The sequence below is a fragment of the Anabas testudineus genome, chromosome 21 (assembly GCF_900324465.2).
Source record: "Anabas testudineus chromosome 21, fAnaTes1.2, whole genome shotgun sequence".
Lineage (NCBI taxonomy): Eukaryota > Metazoa > Chordata > Actinopteri > Anabantiformes > Anabantidae > Anabas > Anabas testudineus.
In genome coordinates this window covers 20,682,038-20,706,407 of record NC_046629.1, presented here as the reverse complement: position 1 = coordinate 20,706,407, position 24,370 = coordinate 20,682,038, and the positions used below count along the sequence as shown (strand labels likewise).

Below are 24,370 nucleotides of genomic sequence, written 5' to 3'. Positions count from 1 at the left end.
AGGGTTTTGATGAATTGCCCAATATCAACATTCTGTCTGGTAATAGGGTTGATATTTCTGCCACCATCCATTTTCTGTACATCCTCTTTCCTCCATTCTTCCCCTTATCTCCCCCTATCCTCCATATCTCTCTCTCTCACTCTCTTCCCCTCTTGATCCCATATCTCTCTCCACCGTCCTTCTCTAATCTCTCCTAGTGTTCATCCCCGAGGACCTATGCAGAGGGAGAATGCTGCCGTAAACCTTGGCATTCAAACCAATGTGGCTCATGAATTTTAATACACCACACAAGAGTATGGGCAGGCAGGTGGGCAGGCGAGCTGTGCTCAGACTCTCTGCATGTCTTTCTCTGATCGTAGCAAAGGGATAATAAAACCTTGCTGACGTCAAGGCTCCAAGGTTGCTCTCTCACCACTCAGTCCATGGGTGCCTGGGGAATCAGGTTTTTATCGCTCCTGTTTGGGCTTATCTCAGCACCAAGCCTCCAGGCCAAGGTCAATTTCATGCCTGGGCAAGGGGTGCTCATGCTACAAGGGTGGAAATCGCTGTTGTGGGCAACCCGGCCGCTCCTCTCTGGAAGCGGTCAATAGCAGCAAAATAGGAACCAGAAATTGACCAAAGCAAAGGCTCTTCTGCCAGAACAGCAGAACAGTGCACTGATGCTCCTGAGGGTTTCTGCTCTTTTAGAGAGTGCTGCAGACTTCAATGTCATGCTAGCAATGATGTGATGGCACTTAACGGTTATTAAAGGAGGTGGACAAAATAAAATCATGGAAAGAGATCTTGCATTAAAGAAGCACTGCAATCATTTGACATATAAAAGTACTCATCACATGGAGTACTAGTCAACATATAAAAACAGTATAAGGTCAGAGCAGAACTTACATTTACATTTAGTCATCAGATAGACTTATTCAAATAAGAGTAAATGAGCCAGAAAATGTCACTAGGGTTATTTCAGATATTTTCAAAAGACTACCCTATTTCTACAAATTCTAAATTGCTGCACTAGAACTTGGAACTGTCAAGCTGGCAGGGTCTCAACAAACATGGAAATTGCATCATGGGAAACACAGGAAACACAGGTTAAACACAGGAAACACAGGTTAGCATAACATTAAATGGTAAATGTTCTGCACTTACAGTATAGCACTTTTCTACCTACTGTAACAGGTACTCAAAGCACTTTTACACTGTGTTCATTCATTCACACACACTCACAAACTGATGGCAGACCTGAATCACCGGGGGCAACTTGGGGTTCAGTATCTTGCCTAAGGCACTTTGACATGAGAAGGAGGCAGGAATCGATCCACCGATCCTATGATTGGTAGATGACTGCTCTGCCTCCTGAGCCACAGCCAGCACTTTATTAGCATATTCTTGGCCTCAGATACACTTACCAACACATCTACATAGGCAGTGGCAGCAGCATTGTTCATACGTTCTTGTGCACTTTGTCCATGACTGGGGGAAGGCAGACTTAAACTGGGTATTGTTTGAACTGCAACAGGACATTAATGGCAGTTTGGTAGAGGCCCGTAGTTGCTGTTAACCCCTGCAGATTTATCTCCAACATCTGGACACAGAGTTAGGGCAACTGGACTTGCATCTTTTTGGTGTAAACATTTCATTGTTCAGCCAAGAAGCTTCTTCATTTTGACAAAAGTAAGCAGGGGACTTCAAACATCACTTCACATCTGACCTCAATTTGCTTGTTAGGGGGACAATGGGGGGGCTGTGCACACTTAAGGACCCAATTTATTGAGGGTAGGAGTGCTTCCAGATAACCTCATCTGAATGACTGAGAATCGTCACAGACATTTATTTCAACACTTAAGGCTATTGTGGTGATTCAAAGCTGCTGCAAAGTTGTTTTGACTTTTGACATCATATGCTCATATGCCTGACATGTACAACTGACATTGCAAATCAACACAAACTACGTGAGGTTGCCTTGATGCAAACTCAAATGCAAAGTTAAAAGCCATCTACAAATTACAAAAGTTAGCACCAACCCAGTTTTCTCACTTAATTTTGGGCTGTTTGGGCTAAAAACAGTGATGCTGTTACTTTAGATAACCCACAGAACATGTTGTCAACAGCATTTGCATTTTTCAATAAGTATAAAATTACTATAAATAAGTGCCGATTTCTACAATGACTTGAAAAGTTATAAAGGTTGGTGATGTTTGCTCCAAGGTCAGTTTTCAAAGAGCCCAAAACTGTTGTCATTAATGTTTATGTGCTCACACTAACATTAGGGATATGATGCAGACATATGATATGAGGTTTGCAATTCAATAATAATGTGTAATATGCCCCACTTTCTTTTTGCAATAGTCATTCAGGTACATTAAAATCAGGCTTTTACCAGTAGTCACACAAAAAGAACTGATTTCACTCATAACTTTCCCTCAAGCTTGAATCATCTCCAGTAACACCACTTTAATAAATTCGCTGTTACAGGCTTCCTTTGATGTCCAGTTTTAACTAGGCAGTAATCTCTCTACACTGGCAAAGCACAGAAGCCTTTTAACGGTTCCACAAGCCCCATTCTGTCATCGACCTCTTATGAATTTGATTCACCAGGCCACTCACGGCAAAGAAGATGAAGGGGAATCAGGTTAGGGAGCAAGAAGATTAAATGAAGAGAGTGCAGGTTTCGAAAGGTTCTCTGTGGTTAGGCATTATATTCTCAGGGCCATTGTAGTTCACTGGAGGCTGAAACGTTGTTTGTCACCTACCATACCATGGGACTTACTAAACAGGGGGTTATTTAGTAGATTTAATTATATGGGGTTATATAGGATTGGTGGTTCAATCCCCAGTTCTTTCTGACTACATGTCTAAGACACTGGAAACCTGTAGTAAACATCTAGAGTTGATGAAAAACGATCAACATTTAGTTTTCTTTTACATGAATCACCTCTATATGATTGACAACTGATTCTGCACTTCTCCAAGGTTTCGATGTAGAATCTATTAGTGGAATGCTTGGCTATTCACATGGAGTACAAACTATTATCAGGGCAAAGAAAAGCAGCAGTACAGGTACCTCAGAAAGCTGCAATGTGCATAGTGTATTACAGCCAATGCATCTATGATAAGAAAATGCATTACTGGAGGCTGGTGGAGATAGCTCAAAGCAATTCTTCTTACAATACCTTTCCAAACCTTTACCGAAGAACTGCATATTATATGGGTGGATATTGTACCTTCCGCCTCTCAAGTAGATGTAATGATCTGTTTCTATGACCAGGCTATCAATAAACATATATGTGATGAGGCAGCTTTACATAAAGGGTTTGCAGACATTAGGTGCATCACCCTCTAATCTGACCCACTAAGTATAAGAGCAAACATACATTCATGCTTAATTATAAACCTTTTGTAAAACCCTGCTGTTAAGTAAAAAAAACCCCCAAGAAAGTAATAAAAAGAGAGAGTTTATTGTATTTGTTGTTTTGTTTTGTTTGTTTTTCTAAATCATGTTTGTTTGTCATTTTTATCCTATATATTTAGATTTAAATATACAAAACAATGAGAATTTAAAGATCAAATTAAACCCTTGCTTGCTCGTGTTTCACAACACAATGACAACTACTTTTTATTCATTGTCTGTATCATCTCAAAACCAGCTACACACAAGACCAGGTGGTCCTGGTAGCCGTGCTGTTAAGAGTCCCAGAGACAGCTGTGGCACCCTCATTTCATCTAGACACAAACACACACGTGCACACAAACAAAGACTCCTTCCGGCATGCCTCTGTTTCTATCATCTCTCGCTCTTTCAGTGAAATTAACTGGTCCAGTGGCTCAGCTTTCACTGCAGGCACTACATATTGATCTGAAATCACTGGACAGTGGCTAGTAAAGCTTTCCTCTGTTTCACATGCACACACACACACACACACACACACACCATCCCACAGGTCAATCACCTCTTTGTTTCAGCACTAAATGTTGGCACTGGTGTCCTGCCAAGCTACATCAGTAAAACATATTTGATGAATCAATCAATAAGGCTCAACCCCGTACACAGTGTGATTGGCAGTGTTTGAATGTTTAAACCGTTTAGCCCTAATGACCACTACAGGCTCTAATCTCATGATGGAGCCCAGTCTAGGGTTGAACACTGAACTATCCATTAGCACAGCAACATAAGCATCTTCACACTCAAAATGGAAAGAAACAGCAGAGTGTAGAAACGATATGGAGCTACTTTATAAAAACACCATTTACTCTGCTGATACGCACATGCACCTGGAGCTTTTTTTTAGTTTCTATTACTCTCCTTTTATTGTAAATATATATCTATAGCTTTCTTTAGTCTGTGAACTAAGTAGTGTTGAGTTGTGGAGTTAGACCGTGTAACAGGTTTTCTTAATTTCTGTGGTCAGGATAGAAAGGAAGCCTGACTGGAGCCACTGAACTGAAGTGAATCCTGGAACAAACCTCATGCAAACCACCAGCAGACAATCAGATGGCACTATTTTGTCCAAAATCTCAATGTACTGCTCACTACTTAGTGCAGGTTACATAGGGAGTAGTGAGTGAGTGGATGTTTGAACAGGGAGTGACAAAGGGTCTCCGTAATGTGGATGAAACCATGTTACAACATTGCCTGCTGCTCTAAGCGGCTTCAGTGCTTAGAGCAACCTATTTTTACTTGCAGAAGTTTTAATCATTCAAATTTGCCTGAGTGGTTAATAACCAACCCCACCTGCGTCAAAGCTTGCTGAACAAATAGTGGTATTTACAGTCCTACATACATGTATTAGATATATTTTAGTCGTTAGACTCTTCATCAAACACAAATCACTGGGACTATGTGAGGCCAGCTTGCTAAAGCTCACAAGATAAAACAGTGATGTCGTAAGGAAGCACAAAAGGAGCGCCTCCGAGAGGAGAACCCTGTGTTGTGTAATTATGCACATCCCTGCATCACAAGAGCCTCGGAGCATTATTTTGTATTCACGTTACATGTGATTTAGTATGCTGAGGAGTCCCCATTGTTTTTCTGTCGAGGCTCTGAATGTCAGCATGTGCTCGCTGATTATACTGATATGTGAAAGATGAGAGGCGGATCTGAGCACGGGGAATGCAGATAGGTACTCGTTCTGAGAGATGGCCTTATAGAAATTCATAACATTATGAACAGGATCAATTGAATACACACAACAGCGCCGTCAGATATGAGGAGCTGTAAATGAAGATGGATCATCTTCATTTCATCTTTGAGATGCAATCCAAGAGGTCATGTGTACACCCGCGCGCAGAGATGCCTGCACTTTAATCGCCAGAAGGGAAAATAAGTATTTCCATTCATCAGACTAACCTACAGCTTGACGCCGAACAATCTCTGCAGAGCTGAATCACTTCCTGTGTCCTATATTGTGTAAAAACAGCAAGAAAGTCCTCCATCTTACTGTGTCACAGCACTCGGTATTGATTTTCCAGCAGCGACTGGTGGGAGTAATGATGACCCCAAGAGGAGGGGTCTCTGCGTGACCTCTTGTTAGCCCAGGCTGCTCATGATAAATTCTCCACGCCGACAGCACGAGCACACACCTGCAGACATGCCACTGTGTGTCAGACCACAGGTAGGCCTGGAAGCAAAAAAATCACACTCAAGGTGTGACCCTAAAGTACACAGAGAGGTTTCCTGTTATCTTTCCTTGTTCTGGATTTGATCTTCTCCTGCTGTCTACAGAGCTGCCCCCCTCGCCTCCGCTTTAATAACTCACTCTGTGGCACCATATCTGGTCTTCTTCCACATTCCTCTTCTGTTTTCAAAAAGTGTGCCCTTGACCTCTGTTTACTCCTTCTATTCTCTACTGCATGTGAAAAATATCCTTTTAATGAACTGACATTATGTTAAAGAAGTTAACGAGCCATGTATCTAAGGTTTGGTAACAATAATAGTCATTAATATATAAATGTATTCCTAGGAGATAACAGATTAGAGAGCAGAAGTTGTGCTTGAACAACATTGCCTAAATACCCAACAATCCATCAAATGCAACAGTAGTAGTAACTATGAATATTGCCCCCTTGCATTGCCTGAGGATGATTCAAAGCTTTACAGCAAGCATTAAAACTCCACTGCTTGTACAGTAGTTGCTACTCTCTTTGCCATTCTAATGCTTTATATAGAACAATGCTGACTTCTGCTGGCCAACAGAAGCAAATGCACCAGCAAGGTGCTTGCATGCCACACCACCCCACTGCGTTGTAACGTGGAGTCAGCAACAAAGCAGCCAGAGATGAGTGAAGCCTGGAGTCGTGACACACTGTTACTCTCTGGAGACGCTCCCGCTGTGCACATATGCAGTAAAGCATTCCCCCCGAGCCGATGCATACCGTATTTACTCCACCTTTATCCCCCATCATCACTGAAGCTTCGCTTATTGTGCAGGAATCTTAGCTTCACCTTTGCTTATTTGTGCAGTTGACAAAAATAAGTCAGGTAATACAAAGATGAAATTGCACAGCAGCCCATGAATGAAAGGCAGGATCCGATATTCAGAGCATGCTATTCAAGGGAAAGGTTTCTATATAGTGCAGTTGCTGTCAGCAGCAGTTCTGTTCATGTGCACAGAATGAGAGACAACTAAACGATGTTTACAGACAGACAGCAGGGTCGGCTTGAATGAAGCAATCGAAAAAACTATTTAGCTCCTCGTTTCTTTTATTCAAACAGGACACAAAAATGGCTTTTCTCCCACTTTCTGTCTCCGCTCATGGTTTATAGCAGCTGAAGACACATGTTAACACCTCTGTCTGCTCCCTATATTAAATTTTCTGAGCGCAATCAGCGAATCCGGGGCAAAACGTGTTATTGGCGGCTAATCTGTCTCTGCCTGGTTTCTGTATTGACTGCCGACCCAAGCAGCAGTGACAGCAGATGGAAGTGACATGCAGAGAAGGAGACACGAAGGCACACTTATTGTGGATAGATACCGAAAAGAATCATTTGTGGCCCTTTACGAAACACCTGCTCCATTCTTCTCACTCCTTTAAGAGACAGATTGAGGTGTTATCTGAGCTGAGGGAGGCTTTTTTTTTTTCCGGCCAATATCCATCTCTCTCTCCCCCGTTGGAATGGCCTATCAGGTGTCCATTTTTTCCCGCAGGCCATTTATCAAGCTGCTTCCCTGTACCCCTCGCTCTCCCCTCGCCTTTCGGGTTTACGATCAGCTATCTTGAGGAAAATATAAATAAATAAAGTCAACGCCGTGGCAACTATAAATCACAAAAGTTGCAGGCGGCGAGGGTGACAGAATACTTCTCTCTGAGTTGGAGTTGAAGTTCCACAGTGTGAGGTTTATTTGCGGTGCATTGCCTGAGTGTGAATGAGTAGGTGAGATGTGAGAGTAATATTCTTTTAGGACAATGAATCACTGAAACTCCCACAGTGACCAGCGTGTTTCTCCAGATTGGCTTTGCTTCCCCTTCTATTTGCCATCATATGTAAAATATATTTTCAATTAGATTGACTGAATTTTACTTAAACATACAATACTGTGTATGCTTGACCCACATTGTTGCTTATCTTTTTATACTCTGCACTGATTTCCATCTACCCACCAATATTTTAGCTCCCTTTATTGCCCAGGGGGGGGAAAAATGAAAGTGTTATCTTTCCTGACAATTCTGTGTAGGACACACAGTCTCCTGAGACTCAAAAAATGTTCAAGTTAAAGTGTTTCATATTTTTGGGGATTCTAGGAACAGGATTCACTTTATATACAGTCTTTTCTGCCTTGAGCTCTGGGAGCTCAAAGCCCAGCGCAGCATGCAGTCGAATAAAGGCAGGGTACAGGTGTAGGTCACAGTTCAAGCTTGGGTCTATCACAGAGAACATTTCTAAAAGTTCTATTAACGTACATGCATAATCCACATCAGCTGGTCGTATTAAACAGGTGGAGGAACTTCTAATTAATAAACCAGAGGTTGCAGGTTGACCAAAACTACATCATCCATAGCACGAGCTACTGAAAACTGAACTGATGCTTCCATCTGAAGGTGTTCACAGCCAGAAGCAGGGAGATATTTTAATACAGTGAAAGCACAGGAACGTTTAATAGCATTTATATCCATGTATGCTCTTTGCTAGAATCATAGGAAGCAAGTTGAAAATGACTGAAATCGCCCTTTAAGAGCCACAAAAACACACACCATACAAATGCTGGGAAATGGTAAGCTGAGGCACCTTGACAGCTGCAGAGACTGCACTAAATCACAATCAGGTAAACTATGAAACCAAGTCCCCAGTGTCCATCTCCTTTTTTCACAAAGCACAGGTCTTAAATGTGTCTGGACGAAGCCCTTATGATCAGAAGGTCGGATGATTCATTTTCACAGTGTGACGCTGTGTGACACATTTTACCTTTTGTCACTAAAGCTAATATCAGTGTGTGTCTGGACTGGTGCGTGGAGGTCAGTCAGCTTGTTGACCAGCAGAACTTGTGGCATCAGCACCATCAAAGTCCCAGATTTCTGCACTCTCCTGCAGACATTCTGAAGTAACATAGTAATAGTAAGAAATCATTTCTTTTCAAAGGAATAAATGATGCAACAAAGATGATGGTTTGTTCTACAGTAAAATCTTTGCTCTGTATCTAAAATATTTTCCTAGACATTCTAACCGCAGCTGCCTGATGGATGCAGCTGGAGGCCTGAGCACCACCCACGAGCTGTCAGAGACGGGATTTTTTTTTTTTGTTTTTTTTTTTTGACCAAGTTCCTCACAAGCTAAATGAGCATGTATCAAAGCAGCGGCTTATTTAAGAGGACAAGCAAACGAGACGAGATAAAGGAAGTGTTGCAGCAGCCTCCAGAATGTGCCATAATCTAGCCATGAATAATCACTATTCTTGCCCTTCTTCAGATGGTTTAATTATGGGTTGTGGGAGACAGGGCACAGCTTGCCACCACTACTGAAACCAGCTCAGCAGTCAGCCATTTAATCATTACACAATCATTTCTCCACCAAAGTAGTCCCACTGTGCGTTTCCCAGAGTGAAATGTGCAGCAGCTCTGCTGATCTACAGAGGGTCACTAGAAGAACTCAGCGATGCAAAAGATGCTTCCTTTGCTTCTGACAACACAGCGTGGAGATTGCTTTCAAAGAATGATTATCTTCACACGCTGAGTGGTGTGTACACAAATGCCACAGGCGCTTTTCATTAGTCTCAGAGCTTAGAAGACTAAATGACGGACTACCTAATCAGATTCATGACCTGCCAATTCATCTTACATGTTCATCACCCATCGTACTGAAGGTTAAATTGACACCATGGCTTTTTAGTTCCACTAAGAGAAACACAATCTGTGTTTTTCAAAGTTAGTCGGTACAAATGACTTCTGCGAAGACATGTTCCCGTTGCGCTGCGGTGGAAGGATACGTGCGGCCAATCGCTCATTATTTTGATGGGCTGAGCCTCACAGTTTGATAAACTCTTTTTTACACCGTAGGCTAAAACACAAGAGTGGCCTTAGAGTGAAAATAGGAGAGTGTCTAAGCTGTTTGAACAAAGTAAAGTGGAGGTCAGGAGGCAGTGCCATTAAAACGTGTTCACTCTGCTTTTACTTTCACATAAATTCCATTTAACATTGAATCAGGGCCGGTTTCATTTAACAACAACAAAAGAATAAATAAACCACCTTGCAGTTTTATGCCTCCATCAACTAGTTAATATGCAGTTTACTTTCAAGTCTGTCTAGACTCATGTTCTAATCATTTCATCCTTCTGTGTACACGGTCATTAGTGCCAATGTTGATGTAATTCCCTCAAGTTGAGACATGAGGTTCATGAGAATGTTACAGACAGATGAAAAAATAATCAACTGTGAAGGCATAAAAACAGGAAATGACTCTTTCACATCAAAGTGAAAACAGACATTTACAAAGATAAATTCATGTAAAATGTATTAGAAATATAAAAACGAAATAAATCATTGCAAATATTACGATAGTTAATAACTCAAGTAATAGTTTTAGAAGTCACACAATGAGTTCTATGGAAATCTTTCAAGGATTGTAGTATAAATACAGCTGTATGTACAGTCCAGTTACTGGTGAATAAGTACAAGTAGCAGCTCCACAAAGAAGATTATAGGAAAAGAACGAGTCAGGGGCTCTGATGTAAACTCAGCTGGATTCTTCAGCTGGCTTCTGTGGTGTGATGAAACACCAACAGCAAAAATCAACCATGATTCAACGTTGCAAAAAACAAAAATAAAGTCAAAGCTGAAAACACTGCACAATCTTTCCACTCTGTTTGACTCCATACGATTCTGTGTGCAAATATATGAGTATGAATAATGGCAAATGACATGTGGCAGTAGATTTAAACCTGTTTTTAACAGTCGGCAGTACGTACAAGCTGCCGTGCGTAGAGATGCAGTTTACAGAGAGATATAGAGGTACACAAACACAAGCAAATGGACACATATGTACTGCAATCTATCTAACACACATTGCATAACTCCAGTGTGTGTGTGTGTGTGCGTGCACTGCTTATGTCCTCATGCAGACCCCCTCCGCACCCCCCCAGTGTTGCTTGATGCCTCCATCACTACTGTCGGAGCCCTGCCCTGGCACTGTGATGAAAATGCATGCTTCATCAATTTTGTCACAAAGTCTATGCATTCTATAGTGCAGCAAGACAGGCACGGCAGCTCCAGAATACCAATGAAGAGCTGCCGTTGTGTCCCTGTCAGCCGCTAAGCTCCCCCCCCCCAAAAAAAAACACATTCCGGAGCAGTGCGCTGGCAAAAACAATCCTCAGCTCAACTTACATCACCTTTCAGCGCGCACGCTAATCTCTTTCCAAGTAAATAATTTGCTGAGTACCCCGTCATATCAAGTTAAGCTACGAGCATGCTAAAGGATTGTGGTCTGCTCATTGAGATTAAACACAACCGGAGCCTCACATCCTATTAAGCCAGATTAGAAGAAAAAGCAAAGGCCCGGGAAATCACATCACCTGTCAGGTTTTGCTGCTGCCACAGATTAGAAGTGCCATTAAATCTTGTTGAGCCATAAACTGCCTTGCTTCTTTGAGGAATTTTCTTGTGTGAGAATGTGGAAAGGAAGCGATTATCTAGTCTGGAATAGACACGAGTGAGTGTCTGCGTTTTGGCAGCTTCATAGCGTTCTGTGTCTTCACTCTAAAGTGAGACCTAAGACCTAAAACTCCTGCTCAACCTGTGTGTGATCTTAGATTGTGCAGTTATTCAGCTATGCGAAGGCAAAGGTTAATCCCCACAGGGGGGAGTCTGTGGATGTTTGGCCTAAGACACCAGAAAGGCCACAAACAGCCCTGGTGGCCAGCACACGTGCTTTAACATAAGGTTTTAGGACTTAACCCTCAAACTGTCAAACTGTCAGCACTTCATCTAATATTCATCATTAGTTCAACTCTGAGCACACACATCATACAACTGGAATTAGAGAGATGAGATTTACTTCTTCCAGGTGTGTCCATTGCTTTAAGTGTCCATGAATCGACGTCGACATCACAGCTTCATGTTTTGTCCCCACCTTTAGATGTTTTTCTGTGTATTAAGTAGATTTTGGGTTTTATGGCATACTGGAGTTGCATTACTACCATCTTGTGTTTTTAGTCCTCCATCGTCTGATTTCTGAGGCACTAATTGTTAACGGGAGAGCATCTCTACTCTGCCCGTCACTTCTCCTGCAGACTATACGTTGCACAGTTGCAGCTTCCTCACAGCTTCTATACATTTAGCCTTTTTCAACAAGGAGAATTACACAAGACAGCTGCACAAAATGTTGCAGACAAAGCAGTTTAAAATTACAAAATTGATAAATCAATACTCATAACACATAATAACACCAAAGTTAAGCTGAAAGTAGCAGCGTAAATGATTGGGAATACCAAAAGCCTATTAACACATTTGAGGGACAAAATAACCATGGAATCCATGTCTCCAGCGCTTAGTCCCTTCCTCTGGTCACCAATAGAGGCCAGTGGATCTCCTTCCAACATCAAAAAGCAGCTTTCCTTTGTGTGTTCATGAGTGCGTGCACGAGCGTGTTCCCGTACGCTTGCTTCTTGCAGGGACTCATTATGCACTGCTCCTATTATTGCTCTGTCGCCACACTGGAGAATGAAGGAGCACACAACCGTTCATTAATGTTTTGACACCTCTTCCCCCTCCCCTCTGTGTGTTACTGGGATGAGCTTTGGCTTCCTCCTCAGGCACATCAGCACACTTTCCACATACAAATGCACGTATTGTACTTAAGCAATATCTCCTCTCTCGCCAGAGTTCTGCAGCAGCCGCGGGCCACGGCAAAAGGCGATGAGGAGTATATTCATTTCACAGTCCAGCATATTTTGTTCAGTGAACATCCAGCAGGGGACTGCTAGATGCTCTAAATGTATTCTACATTCTGATGCCTCGAAGCAGTGAAAGACCAGTTTTGTTAGCAGAACTGAGACAAAAGTATAATAGCTGGGAAAGGGATTCGAATAAATGCTTTGAAGCTGCCACATGATGACAGGAACAGAATGTGAAGCAGGAAGTCAGCGTCACAGGTTTAATCTATCACCAGCTCGTGTCTGTCACACAAACTGTGGCTAAAGGACAAATGCCCAAATTCAGCATTTAGAAAAAAGCTGTTAGTTCCAAACGTGCCAACATGTCTCTATGAGTTACGGATCGAAACTTAAAGCAAACGAAACTTCTCACTTCGCGCTTACAGTGTGGCTGTGATGTGTGTTTCTAACCTGCTGTTAATTGGCCAGGTTTTCACTCACTGAATCTCAAAGTGCAGTGCCAATCAACACCCTGCCTGTCTGCCGGATGAGCAAGGACAAAGAATAAAACAACTCGCTGCGACTCGCTGTGCAGAATGTCTAAAAAGTCCTCTGCAAGGGAGAGCAGTCCTTGGTGCTGAAAGATTTCTTTGTCTGAAAGCCTCCTCAACCAGGTGCAGTTCTAACAATTGTTATGGCCAGTGCTGCCTCCGCCACCCCACCACCCCGCCCTCCTCGCACTTCGTTTTATATTCTGTTTAAAGAGCAAGCCTTTCAGCAGATGGTGGGTACAGCCGACAGATCAAATCTGTTGTTTTCAAGCCGAGAGCAGAGCAGAGAAAGACAGTCCATCCCACACAGCCCCACCACCCCCCAGAGAGTCAGGAGAGAACCACACCAGCTTCAGGATATCTGCTTTACCCCGACCAGCAGCCTGTGAGAGGTCAGGAGTTTCCTCAAACTCTCACTAAACTCTCAGTGAAAATAAATACGGAAGTAAAATACAGTAACTTTGTCTCAATTTCAGTTCAGCTCATCATAAAAGCAGATAACATGAAAAAAAAGAAGAGTTTTTAAGCTGCACGTTTGAATTTGAAAGATTGTAAGCTTGAGGCAACAGTGTCAGTCATCTTACATCTTTCATCATCTTTTGCATCATCCCGATCCTCCTACTGTAGATTAAACACGCAGGAACAAAAAAATGTTCAGAGATGTGCCAAAATGTGTGTTTTCTGCATCTCAACTGAAGTAATTTGTCCTCATTAGCTGAGTGCACTGCAGCCGGTAAGAAATCAGTCACCAGTTAATCACTTAGATATTTTCATCTGCACCAATCATTCAATCTAGAAAGTGATGGGTGGTCATCATTGGCGGAAAACAGTTCCATGCTGAAAACGAAGGGAAACGTACTGGTAAAGTCAGTGTTTTCCTTCTTCCCATACAATGTTTACAATGTTTGCTCATTGCAGAGGTCATCATTAATCTTTGAGATTTGAGACGCATGTGCTGACCCTTTGTAACATGCATTCGCAAAGAGGGCGACATGTTTCCATGCAAAAGCATAATTCCAGCTTTAGTTCAGACGTAAAGTGCAAGAGTGCAAGTTGCATTTAGTTAGTGGACGTATTCAACCGAACCCTGCCGCATTTCTTTGCAAAGGCAGGATTTTCAATGCTTTCAGAAACACAAATGTAGCTGAATAAAAGGCATCGTCTGCCGCTGAGGGGAAGTTAGCAGCCGGTGCCTTGTAAAGGTGCTTTGGAAGTCCATGTGATAGGTCATGACTGAAGTCATTCTAACGTCACCTGCTGATTCTGTTTTCTTCCTACAAACGTCTATTGAGAATCGACTGTAGATACACAGAGCATTCAGGATTTCAAAATGATTTGATGAACACCCCGCACACCGGTGGCAGGAGCTTGTGCTCGCATTTGCACTTTGAATTTAAATCCAGTCGTGTGAAAAGCTGGACATGCCACCTCAAAGGTGTTTCAACTTCCATCTCTGCAGGAGTTCTAAAAATGTTCCCAGGCAATTAGTGATTAGAGAATCATCTCTGGTGTATCGCAGGGGGGGGTCATAGATGTGTTTCCACGTGTCCTAAAGGGAAAGCCTGACATTTAAAAGTTACTGCCTTAGTCTTGTCTTTAGGTAGATAGATACTGTGGATTGATGGAACATTTTACAACCAGTCTGCTTAAGGTATAAAGGCAAACTAAAAATAAAATATGCCTCTTAGGCCCACACTGACATTCTGAATTCAACTTTTATAAACTTCATTCGAAAGCTGTTCGCTGGCCATGTCATCACATGCCATGTTTTCTTTCCTCTGGTTCAACTTACTCTGCACACTCTCCCTTAAAGTCCCTTTGATGTGTTAACTTTATGCTGGTCAGCAACTAATAATGACTGAAGTTTGAATCCCTCTTTATCCTTTACGTGAGGATAAGTGTACATGCATCTTCCCAGCTCATACTTGCTGCACTGCAGAGGAAATACAACAGAAAGGGATACAGTGTGCAGTAACCTTGCTAAGCTTGTGTATCAAGGAAAGCGCTTACCAAGCTACGTGAACAGGATATGGCATTTGCATATTCACTGCTGCATATTGAAGGATTCCTCATAATGTTGGAATATTAATGTACATTCTTATATGGCCAAGGAGCACTTAGAAAAGAACATAAGCCACCATATAAACATGAAGGTAGGAGGTTTTAAGCTTCCTATTGATATATATATATAAATATATATATATATATATATATATATATATATATATGTATTATGTCCTACTCAGACACTTCCTCTTATAAAAACTGTTTTAGCATGTTCACCATGTTAAGGTACATGTTTGTGTCGTGCAAAGGGCAGATGGGGTAATGATGCAGGTGTGAAATGCAGTAGTCACACTCGGACTGTATGTGCAAAAGTGCTTCCAGGAAAAATAAAGAAATAAAAATGTTTAAAAGCTGAGATGTTGAATAGAAGTACACACACGCTACATGCTTCTTAGCTTTTAACTAAAATAAAAAGACTATAAAAACACTGACTTCTGAATTACATCAGTCAGTTCAGAGAACCACTGGACGCACTGCTGCCAAGCTGTGAAACAGATGGTTCACTGCTTGACTGTTGTGGTCTGGCTACAGTCAGAGCATGAACATATTCCACATACAGTGTATGCAGTAGATGATTATACAGAGATGACATCACTGCCTGTCCCAAAGGCTCCCTAAAAAGTTGGACAGATCAATAGCACAGAGAATCTCAATTTAGAGTTTAAAGACTTTAAAGCAAATAAATTACTTAATATATTTTTTTAAATAAAGTTTATTTTACTTATCTGTGTAGTCTGTCTTCTAGAGACTCAGGTGGAGGGTCCACGTTTGGTATCTTGAACCTCCTCCACTCTGGTGCCGTGTCCTTTCTCACACGGGCCACATATTTATTTAGCATCTGATTATTAATGAATGCAGATACATAGGAGTATCTCTTGAAATAGCATACCAGACCTTTGTCATTATGGAAATAATCATAAACACATGGTTACAATCACTGTCGCTGTTATTATAAGGTGTAGTTAATGTTGTGGAAAGATTATGGATGAAAAAACAACAACAGCAAGTTTCTTAAATCCAGTCACTCCCGTTTTTGTTCCATTCATCCACCCTGACCTCCTCCTGAGGTGGACTTTCTTGGTCTATAGCTGTCTCTGACTCAATCTTTTGCTTGTGTTGGAACTATTACAACCACTAGAAGTGACCTATACGATCGCTACTATAACTACAACTAGGTGGCACAGGTGGCAACAACTGTGATTGGTTCACAGGACCAAGCACAAAAAATGTACCTTCCTTCTGCCTCAATCAGCTCAGTAGTCGTACAGACCATGTCCTGTATCGTTACCTCCAACTTCAACATGAACCACTCTGTTACAGTTAGAAATATGGCTTCATTAGAAAAGTAGTGTTCTGCAACATGCTCCCTGCTGCCAGAATCCACTGTGAACCTGCCAATAGTGTTAGCTGGAGAGAGTGATTAACAGGTTATGTTGGTCATACTCATTATGAGAACAACAGCTGACCTGAACACCCCCATTTAAACCTAGAATAAAATGCACACCTGTGCTAATGAACCTGCTCACCACTGGGTGTTTTCATCGAGACCGTCTTCACTCGTCATGTAGCTTACAGTAGCTGACATCCAAAGAGAGGTCAGAGTAGCTCACCACACGCATTTGCCTTTTTGCCAATTAGAATAAAAACATTCAAGCTCAAACTTTCAGGGGGATTGCTAGTTTTTCTGAGACAAATCTGGCATGCTAGTCATGATGCAGATGATTTCCATCCTCTGCTTCTAATATTATTTCGTCAAAACGGTGAAACAAAGACTCTATTCAAACCCCTGTTGTGAATAGGTAGGCATTTGGCAGAATATTAATGCCTGTGTTGGGATAGTAGTGCATTTTCTTTGTGTGGTCAACATGAAAAAAACGAAGAAGAAATTAAAATGACCTATGAATAAAAGATTTCAGTGAATAAATACTGAAAAATGAAAAATTTTCTACAGAATCTCAGGGTCAGGCAATTTTTTTGGTGAATATTTTCAAATGGACAAATCTAGAGTCTGGAGTACAGATATGAGCATTTGTTGCGACGGTGTTAGAGTGCAGGCGACACACTTGTCTCTAAAACATCAAATCCCGCTGAAATCCATTTTGTCAACATGAAATATCCGGCACTGAGGCTGCAGGTATCACTCCAACATCTCGGCGTGAAGCTTCGCAAGGGCGCGACCTCGCTTCAGGAAATTCGGTGTGCCAGCTGTTCCACTCATCGTTATATCCCCTCCAAAACAAGCAGCAGCGCTGCAGCATCACTGATGTTGAGCAAAAAAAAACGACCACGGAGCCGACAAGAAGTCTTTCATCAGCCGCTGTGGAACTGACACGGTCCAGTTTGGCCTCCTCACCTTTTACCTCCACAGGCAGGTTGTGTTTTTAGTTCTGTCACTCTGATGATTGACTGAATAGCTCAAACCACCTGAAAGACTTCACTGAACTTTAGTTGAAAGTCTGGCCACTGGCCTGCACTCATAGAGCTCAGGTTACAACATGTTGTTACTACATGTGAACCTGTAACTGAAGCAGCTAGTGTTTGATCATAATGTGATGTCATAAAGTACAATTTGTTTTGTAAAAATGTCTTATTATCGTTTGTAACACCACATGAGCGGATGGAGATGGTGAGATGTGTCTGAAAGCTCAATGATTTAAAGGGGAAATTTGCTGATTCTATAGGTGTTGCTGCCTCTGAAGATAAACAGGTTTCAAACAGCTTGTGGCATGACTCTCCCAGAGTTGCACTGTGGGTAAAAAAGTGAAAAAAAGAGTGTGTGGAATAGAAAACAGATAGGCAGTGGAGTGCTCTGTCAAACTACTATCTCTGGCGTGCACTGGCGCCTGAATGGAAGGGTGCACCACCACGTAACACCACCATCTCCTGGTTCAATTCCTTGCATGTCTTACTCATCTGCCCCATTCACTTCCTGCCTGTCTCACAGCTGGCGACAATGCTCTGAAAAATTCTGATTGTAACAACTCCTAAACTCCAATGTCATTTCACACTTTGTGTCTTTTTTTTTAACTCACAACTAAGCTGCAAAAGAGAAAAATATAATACCCACCACGTTCGTTTCCACCTACACAGACTTTATACCATTCTCCGTTTTGTGCAAAACCGTTTTTTTTTTTCTACCGCCCCTCCTACACCTTACACCAAATTTAGGACATAGCATGTGAATAAAATCTTCCAAAAGGTTATGGTTTTAGCGATTTCATGCTACTTTTTCCAATAATTCTGTGCTAAACATTTGCAGTTGTGCTTTTTTTAACATGCAGCATTCCACCATTCTTAAAACTACTACTACTGTTCATTAAATCTAGATTACATGCACACATCCATCTAGACATGCACAAATGGATACATTGGCGAAATCTGTAATTTTCCCATAGAGCTGTTCTTCAAAAATGTGCAAAAGTGCAGCAACTGTGTAAATAACAAATCAAGATGATTTAAGAACAGATTCAGTCACTACCACACACTGTTCTAATGCGCTGTGTGGCATTTTGTAGACGAACTAAAGCTGATAGTTTAACTGCAATCTTGACTTTTATATCTCTATAACATTTCCTTCTTTGTTCTTTTCATTTCTACTTTATTTCCAAACTAGTATATCAATGTTATTCTCAACATTTCCATTTTTATTATAACATTGGGCCTCTCTTGTCAAAATGCAGGGAAGAAAAAGCACGGGCCTGCTCAAAAATACTGTAAAAAGAATGAGTCTTTCAACAGGTGATGTAAAAGAAGTGCTCCTGAAATCACCTTGTGAAAAAAGCTCACTATACACTTACTTGCCTTTTTTTATTTTTATTTTTATTATAAAACTATGTAATATAAATCGGCAAATGACCCAGGCTCATGCCAGATACAAGGTTGAAGCCATTTCTCTTAAAAAGCTGTGTGTAGTGCAATGTAGTGACTGACTGAAAGGCTAAATTAGTTTGGCCACAAATCTTGTTGCTTGAGGGAAAGGTTTGCTTTTGCTGCCTGTTTTTGAATTTGTGCTAGTATTACACCATTTTGCAAACAGAATGTGTTGTGTCCAGTCATCTTCTCTTCCAGTCTGCGAGTTAAATGTTTGAAAAATGTGCTCCCACTGTGGACAGAGGGGTTTAAACAAATGAGAAAAACTGTCATTCATTTTGCACTTGCCTCCTGCAAGTATTTCATGATGCATTCACACCTATTCATTTCCCTGCTCAGCAGGCTCCAAAGTTCATTTGTTCCTGACATAATCTCACTGACAAGACTTTCACAGACTGTACCAGACAGATGCACAAATACAAATCTTCAGAGCAGTAACAAATAAACACTTGAGTGTACTCAAAAAAAAAGTGACTTCGTGTTTTAATGAACTTTCTAAATGGCATCTAAATGGAATCATCTCCTACGCCACGCACAATATAAAATAACAGACAAACTCAGCACGTAAATGAGCTCATCAATCTTTCTGATTGTGTTTTGAAAGGAGAACCACTTTGGGGGCATTCATCATCAAGTGCATTGAGTTCCTTTTAGAAAATGTCACCTACAGCTGCACTTTTGGCCTAAACTGTGCCACACGTGTTCTTATTACTTTTTGCCTCTATCTTTGAGTGACTAATAACTTCTGTTGTGTCATCAGAAGTAACTGCTTCACATCTTTAAGTAGGACGTCATTGTGCAGCGGTAAAGACTCGAGCACACCGTGGAGTCATACTAGAATAGGCGTAGCACAGCAAATTACAGGTTATATCTTGTTACTTCATATACAAATACGCCTTCTCAAGAGAAAGCGTTCATTCTAACCCTTATTGATGAGACTTGGGGATGAGATATACTCAAAGGGGGAGGATATATTGAGATCAGCTGGCATGGCGCTATAATTTATAGACTCGCTAACACGAGAGGCAATGCAATCATTTTTATGAGACTGATTCTGGCAATCGTTCACCCCCACAGCGTTCCAGTCCCATGCAGTTTTTTTTAAGGCTGTTGGTGTTATAGATCTTGGGAACAGGGAACGCCTCACAGGCTCAATGACCTGCCGGCTGAGACGTCGAGCGTCCAGGGTGGTGAGTTACGGAGATGAGAGTTATCAGCGTGTGTGCTGACAGAGAGACTGCAAACAACGCTTGTCTGTCAGTGATACGAGAGGCCTCGGAGGAAAAGTAAACCCGAGCGCGCCCGTTTGTGTACGTGCAATGTGAAACATAAAAAGAAAATGAAATGTTTTGGAATTCGGTGTTTTGTTCATCCGCACGATGGATTCTATCTGTGTTCTGTCTCTGGTCTTTATGAGCCCTCTTCATCATGCAATCGTCTTCTGTCTTTTAATGTGTAAACACATCATGCAACATGGAGCAACCAGCAGTAATCTGGCCCGCATCATTTCAGCTGTTGAGCTCACGGCTCACCTGCTGGGATTTAGCATTTCAGACTGAACGCGCACAACTTTAAAGATGGTCAAGTTTCGCATTAACAGGTTTAACCACCTCACTGATGATCTTCTTCCCGAACCAGGACAGAGTGGGATTGCAGCTCAGTCTCCATCAGCATTGTCCTCGTTGCTTATCTTTAAAATCTGACTGCCTTTCAGTTCAGCTGCAACATAAGAACTTGTCAGAGTACTTTATCTGAAGTACGGCGCTCTTTGAGCTAGATCAAAGCACATCAATGTTTAAACTCCAAATATATCTCCACTGATAAAAAAAAAAGCTCTATTTTGAGAACAGGAACTTTTCATGGGCTACATGACAGGCAATTCACTGGATTTTTGCTCCACTGGGCCAATGTAATACACAGGAAATCATTAATAATGCATCTAGCGAGGATAATGAAAATAAATAAGTGAAGTCAATTTGGAATCAATTATTGTTAAACCAGGATGAGGGATTGTATCTTGCTCATGTAAATTGAACCAATGAGTTAATGTGAATATAAGAGACTTAGGCTTAAGAAATAAATGCAAAAAAGCAAATGCTGTCAGAATGTACTAGTTCACACCTTAGGACTTCATTAAACCCATGTGGATGTACAGATGTCTAGGGCCTTAATATAATTCTTTATTTTACGGTAAAGGACGTTTGTGATAAAAGTCAGGTACCTCTAGGATTTCTTTCCTGATTTTGCTGCAAGATTTTCTGAACATTGAAAAGCATAGTACTTTAAGAAGGTAACACTACGTAGTGTTCCAGCATTCATCAGCGCTATACACAGTGGTTCAAAAGTCGAGGTGTCCTTGGATAAGACACTAAAACCTCCTTAGTAGAGCTGCCATCTACTGCAGCTGTATAACATCAATTTCACTATTTCCAATCAAATGTCTCATTGTTATTATCAGAACATTTTAATTGTTAACATGGACTCAGTTTTACACTGTTGGCTCCAACATGAACACCTTTTTATAGTTGATTTCATTACATTTGCATTTGTGCACATCTCGGAAAACTGAAATGGCAAGTATGCCAAATTAGTTAATTTGAAGCTCTCCCTTTTTGAAATGCGTCACCATAGAGGTGGTAACAGTTATCACTGGAAAACTTGATGAATATTAGGCGAGATCTAAGTTGTTGATCTAAGTCTAACCTGTTATGGTTACCTTTGAAAAATAAGCCTTGTCTGCAGCTGTAAATGAACTGACTCCCTTGTTCACTCATTCACTGTATTATATGCTATAACAGACACTATAGATTTCTTATTTCTGACATTTCTGAATGACACTATTTCCTGTTTTCCACTGTTGGTCTGAACTCCTTAAATTTAGAAATGTGTCATGGAAACACATTTCCCTTCAAGTAGGCGTGTCAGGTGTTGCAAAACAGCAAAGCCTTTTACATATCACACTATGAAGAAAATATTTGTATTGCAGGATGTTTTGCAGGGTCAGGAGAACCTTGAATACATATTCTTTTGAAACAACTGCAGTCTCCTTGCATCTCCTAGTACAGCTTCGCAACAGACTTGAAGCAATGATGATGAGCCTGCAGGTTTGGAACGGCTGCAGCTTATAAAACAGAAGCATCCTCACACACACACACAGCTAATGATCAGTCTATGAAAGTGTCTGTCTGTGGGTACACAACTTTTAATTGGGAGACTACACAGAATTTGATGTCTCCTAGCCCCTGCTGCAGAAACTGCACTCAGGAAGGCGTGTTTTTTTTTCTGGGGGAGAGCAACTGCTTAAAGACTTCGTGTCAATTTAATTTTCAGTTCCAGCCTTTGTGTCACTCAAGAACCTTAAAAGTGATGTGACTATTAATGGCTTGAAGGTAGTGGGTGTCGGATACAGCTGCATGCTCCCACTCAGATGTACTTTATCTTGTCATCATCAGGATCCTAAAATTGGTATTTCAAAAAAAAAAAAAAAAAAAAAAAGAGGCTCAGTCCTTTGCACTCGCATAAATCACTGTCACTCTTGTCCAAACTTTCTGTCGATATCCCTACTGTGTAAGTCAGCGCTAATCCACAGTGTAACAGCACAGCTTGAGAAATACAGCACATTCTCTTACCCGACCTTGTGCTCCCGTCACGATGTGCACACTAGCAGAAGAGCACTGACACAGCTCCCTGCTCCTCTGACAGTCCCAGTTTATAGCTGCAATATGCATGTGGGTGGACCTGACACTTCCAAGGACCGCTGATGACACGAGCCTTGGGCTTCATCCAGCCTTGTTAAACTCAGCAAGACCTCAGGAGTTAAGACCCACGAAAAATCTGCTGCTTGGTCCTAATTGGATTTCTTATCTTGGTTAGTGGCATAAGGACACAGTCATGATATGAAGAAGGACCATTTAAGAGGATAACAGAGCGCCGTTAAGACCGTGGCGCCAGACAACGGAGGTCAGACAAGGAGAGATTACCATTTTTTGTACAACGCAGAGGAGGTTCGGAGTATTTAATCCTGACTGTGATCCCTGTTTATTTGTTTCAGTGATTTTTCAGGCAGATTCACTAAGAGCTGAAGGCAAAGTACATCATTCTGAGCCTGCAGCAGATGACACAAAGTCCAAAACCATTACTTATTCTCTTGTAATTGAAGGAGTTTATTTTTTAAAAAACAATATCATGCAGACAGAGGTTCAAAAAAATGTCTTTTCATATAAGCAGGCAATCCTGCAAGGAAGTCAGAGCATCAGCACACGAGCAAAAGAATGTGAGGCTGCATGTTCTCGAGGAACTCGGGTTCTGTTAATCATCTCTGTTAAAGAAAGCAAAGATCATAAAACAGTTCTCAGGATTTCTGTTGGTTCTGTTGTTTTCAGACAATTATCCACGTGTCTATTTGTCACCATGTGTACCGAGGAGACTAAAATCATACGAGCTCCATCACTCTTCTGATTCCTCTATTGCACCTGGGAAACACTGATTCAGTTCCTTACTTCCTCCTCCAATTTAGAAATGTGTTTCGAGACTCAAGCACATCACATAAAGTACAAATAACATATTGTCTTGTGTTCAGTGTAGTTCACTGAATACCTGTCCTTTCAGCCTTCTCTGTTTGCTTTTCCTCGGCTGCTAAAACCAATTAGCTGCTTTTTCTAATTATCTTCATTGATCCTCGTTGGTTTCAACTGGTCCCAAGCGACCGTGCACTGTGCCACTGTGACGGCGTACTTCAAGTCAAACCTGGGATGGGCTGATCGATTCTCACTCCATAAATACCATAAATGCCCTTTAGCTCAGCTTGTGCCTTGCATGTTATTACACACAGTACAATCGAGTTGTCAGCGCTAACTCTCCAGATAATCCCATAAAACAGTACATGTACGTAGCTGTTGCTAACTCCATAGAGTCATTTAAAAAATCTCTGAAAGTCCTCAGTGACTCCTCTAGATGGTCAGAGTCAAAAACAATCCACTCAAAAGCATCATTTTAGTTCTCTGGGATAACAGTAGTTAGAGGGACAGGTAAAGGTACAGGTAGGTAGAGAGTTAAGCTGATATGGGTCAGCCTAATTTATCTGAAGGAGAAAACAAAGAGTCGTGGAGGAGGCATTTACTAACCCTGTGGGGCCTCAGCCACAGGGTTCATGCATTTGCTCACAATATATAACCATTTGTTGAGTTCTGTGCTGTAAGTCAGAAGCAGGTAACTCATAGTTTCCTATTGCAGGTGATTTGAATGTGATGCTGCAGTGATATTAAATCAAATTACAGGATTTAAAGTTATAAGATAGGACCTCATGAAAAAGTGAAAGTTTCACATTTGAATCGAAATACATACATAAAAACTGTAACAGTGGAAAATAATTAAATGACTCCCTACTGTTTTGACATTTGAGCCTCTGTTTTCTAAACGTCTTTGTGAATGATAAAACAGCTATTATTCCTTCCTTTCACCTTCAGGGATGTGATTACTTTAGATTTTGGCTTGTTTATAACACGCTGAGGGATTATGCTTCCTGCACCGTCTGACTTACTGTGTCATGAAGTGTCAGAAATGATGGCCACATAAACAAGAAGCCTC

At 41.4% G+C, this 24,370-nt stretch overlaps 1 protein-coding gene across 1 annotated transcript in view; it reads right to left on the bottom strand.

Annotated features, from left to right (window-relative positions):
- Positions 1-24,370, bottom strand: part of LOC113173854 (inactive dipeptidyl peptidase 10) — a 158,968-nt gene that overhangs the window by 133,099 nt on the left and 1,499 nt on the right. The gene's annotated exons all lie outside the window — the stretch shown is intronic.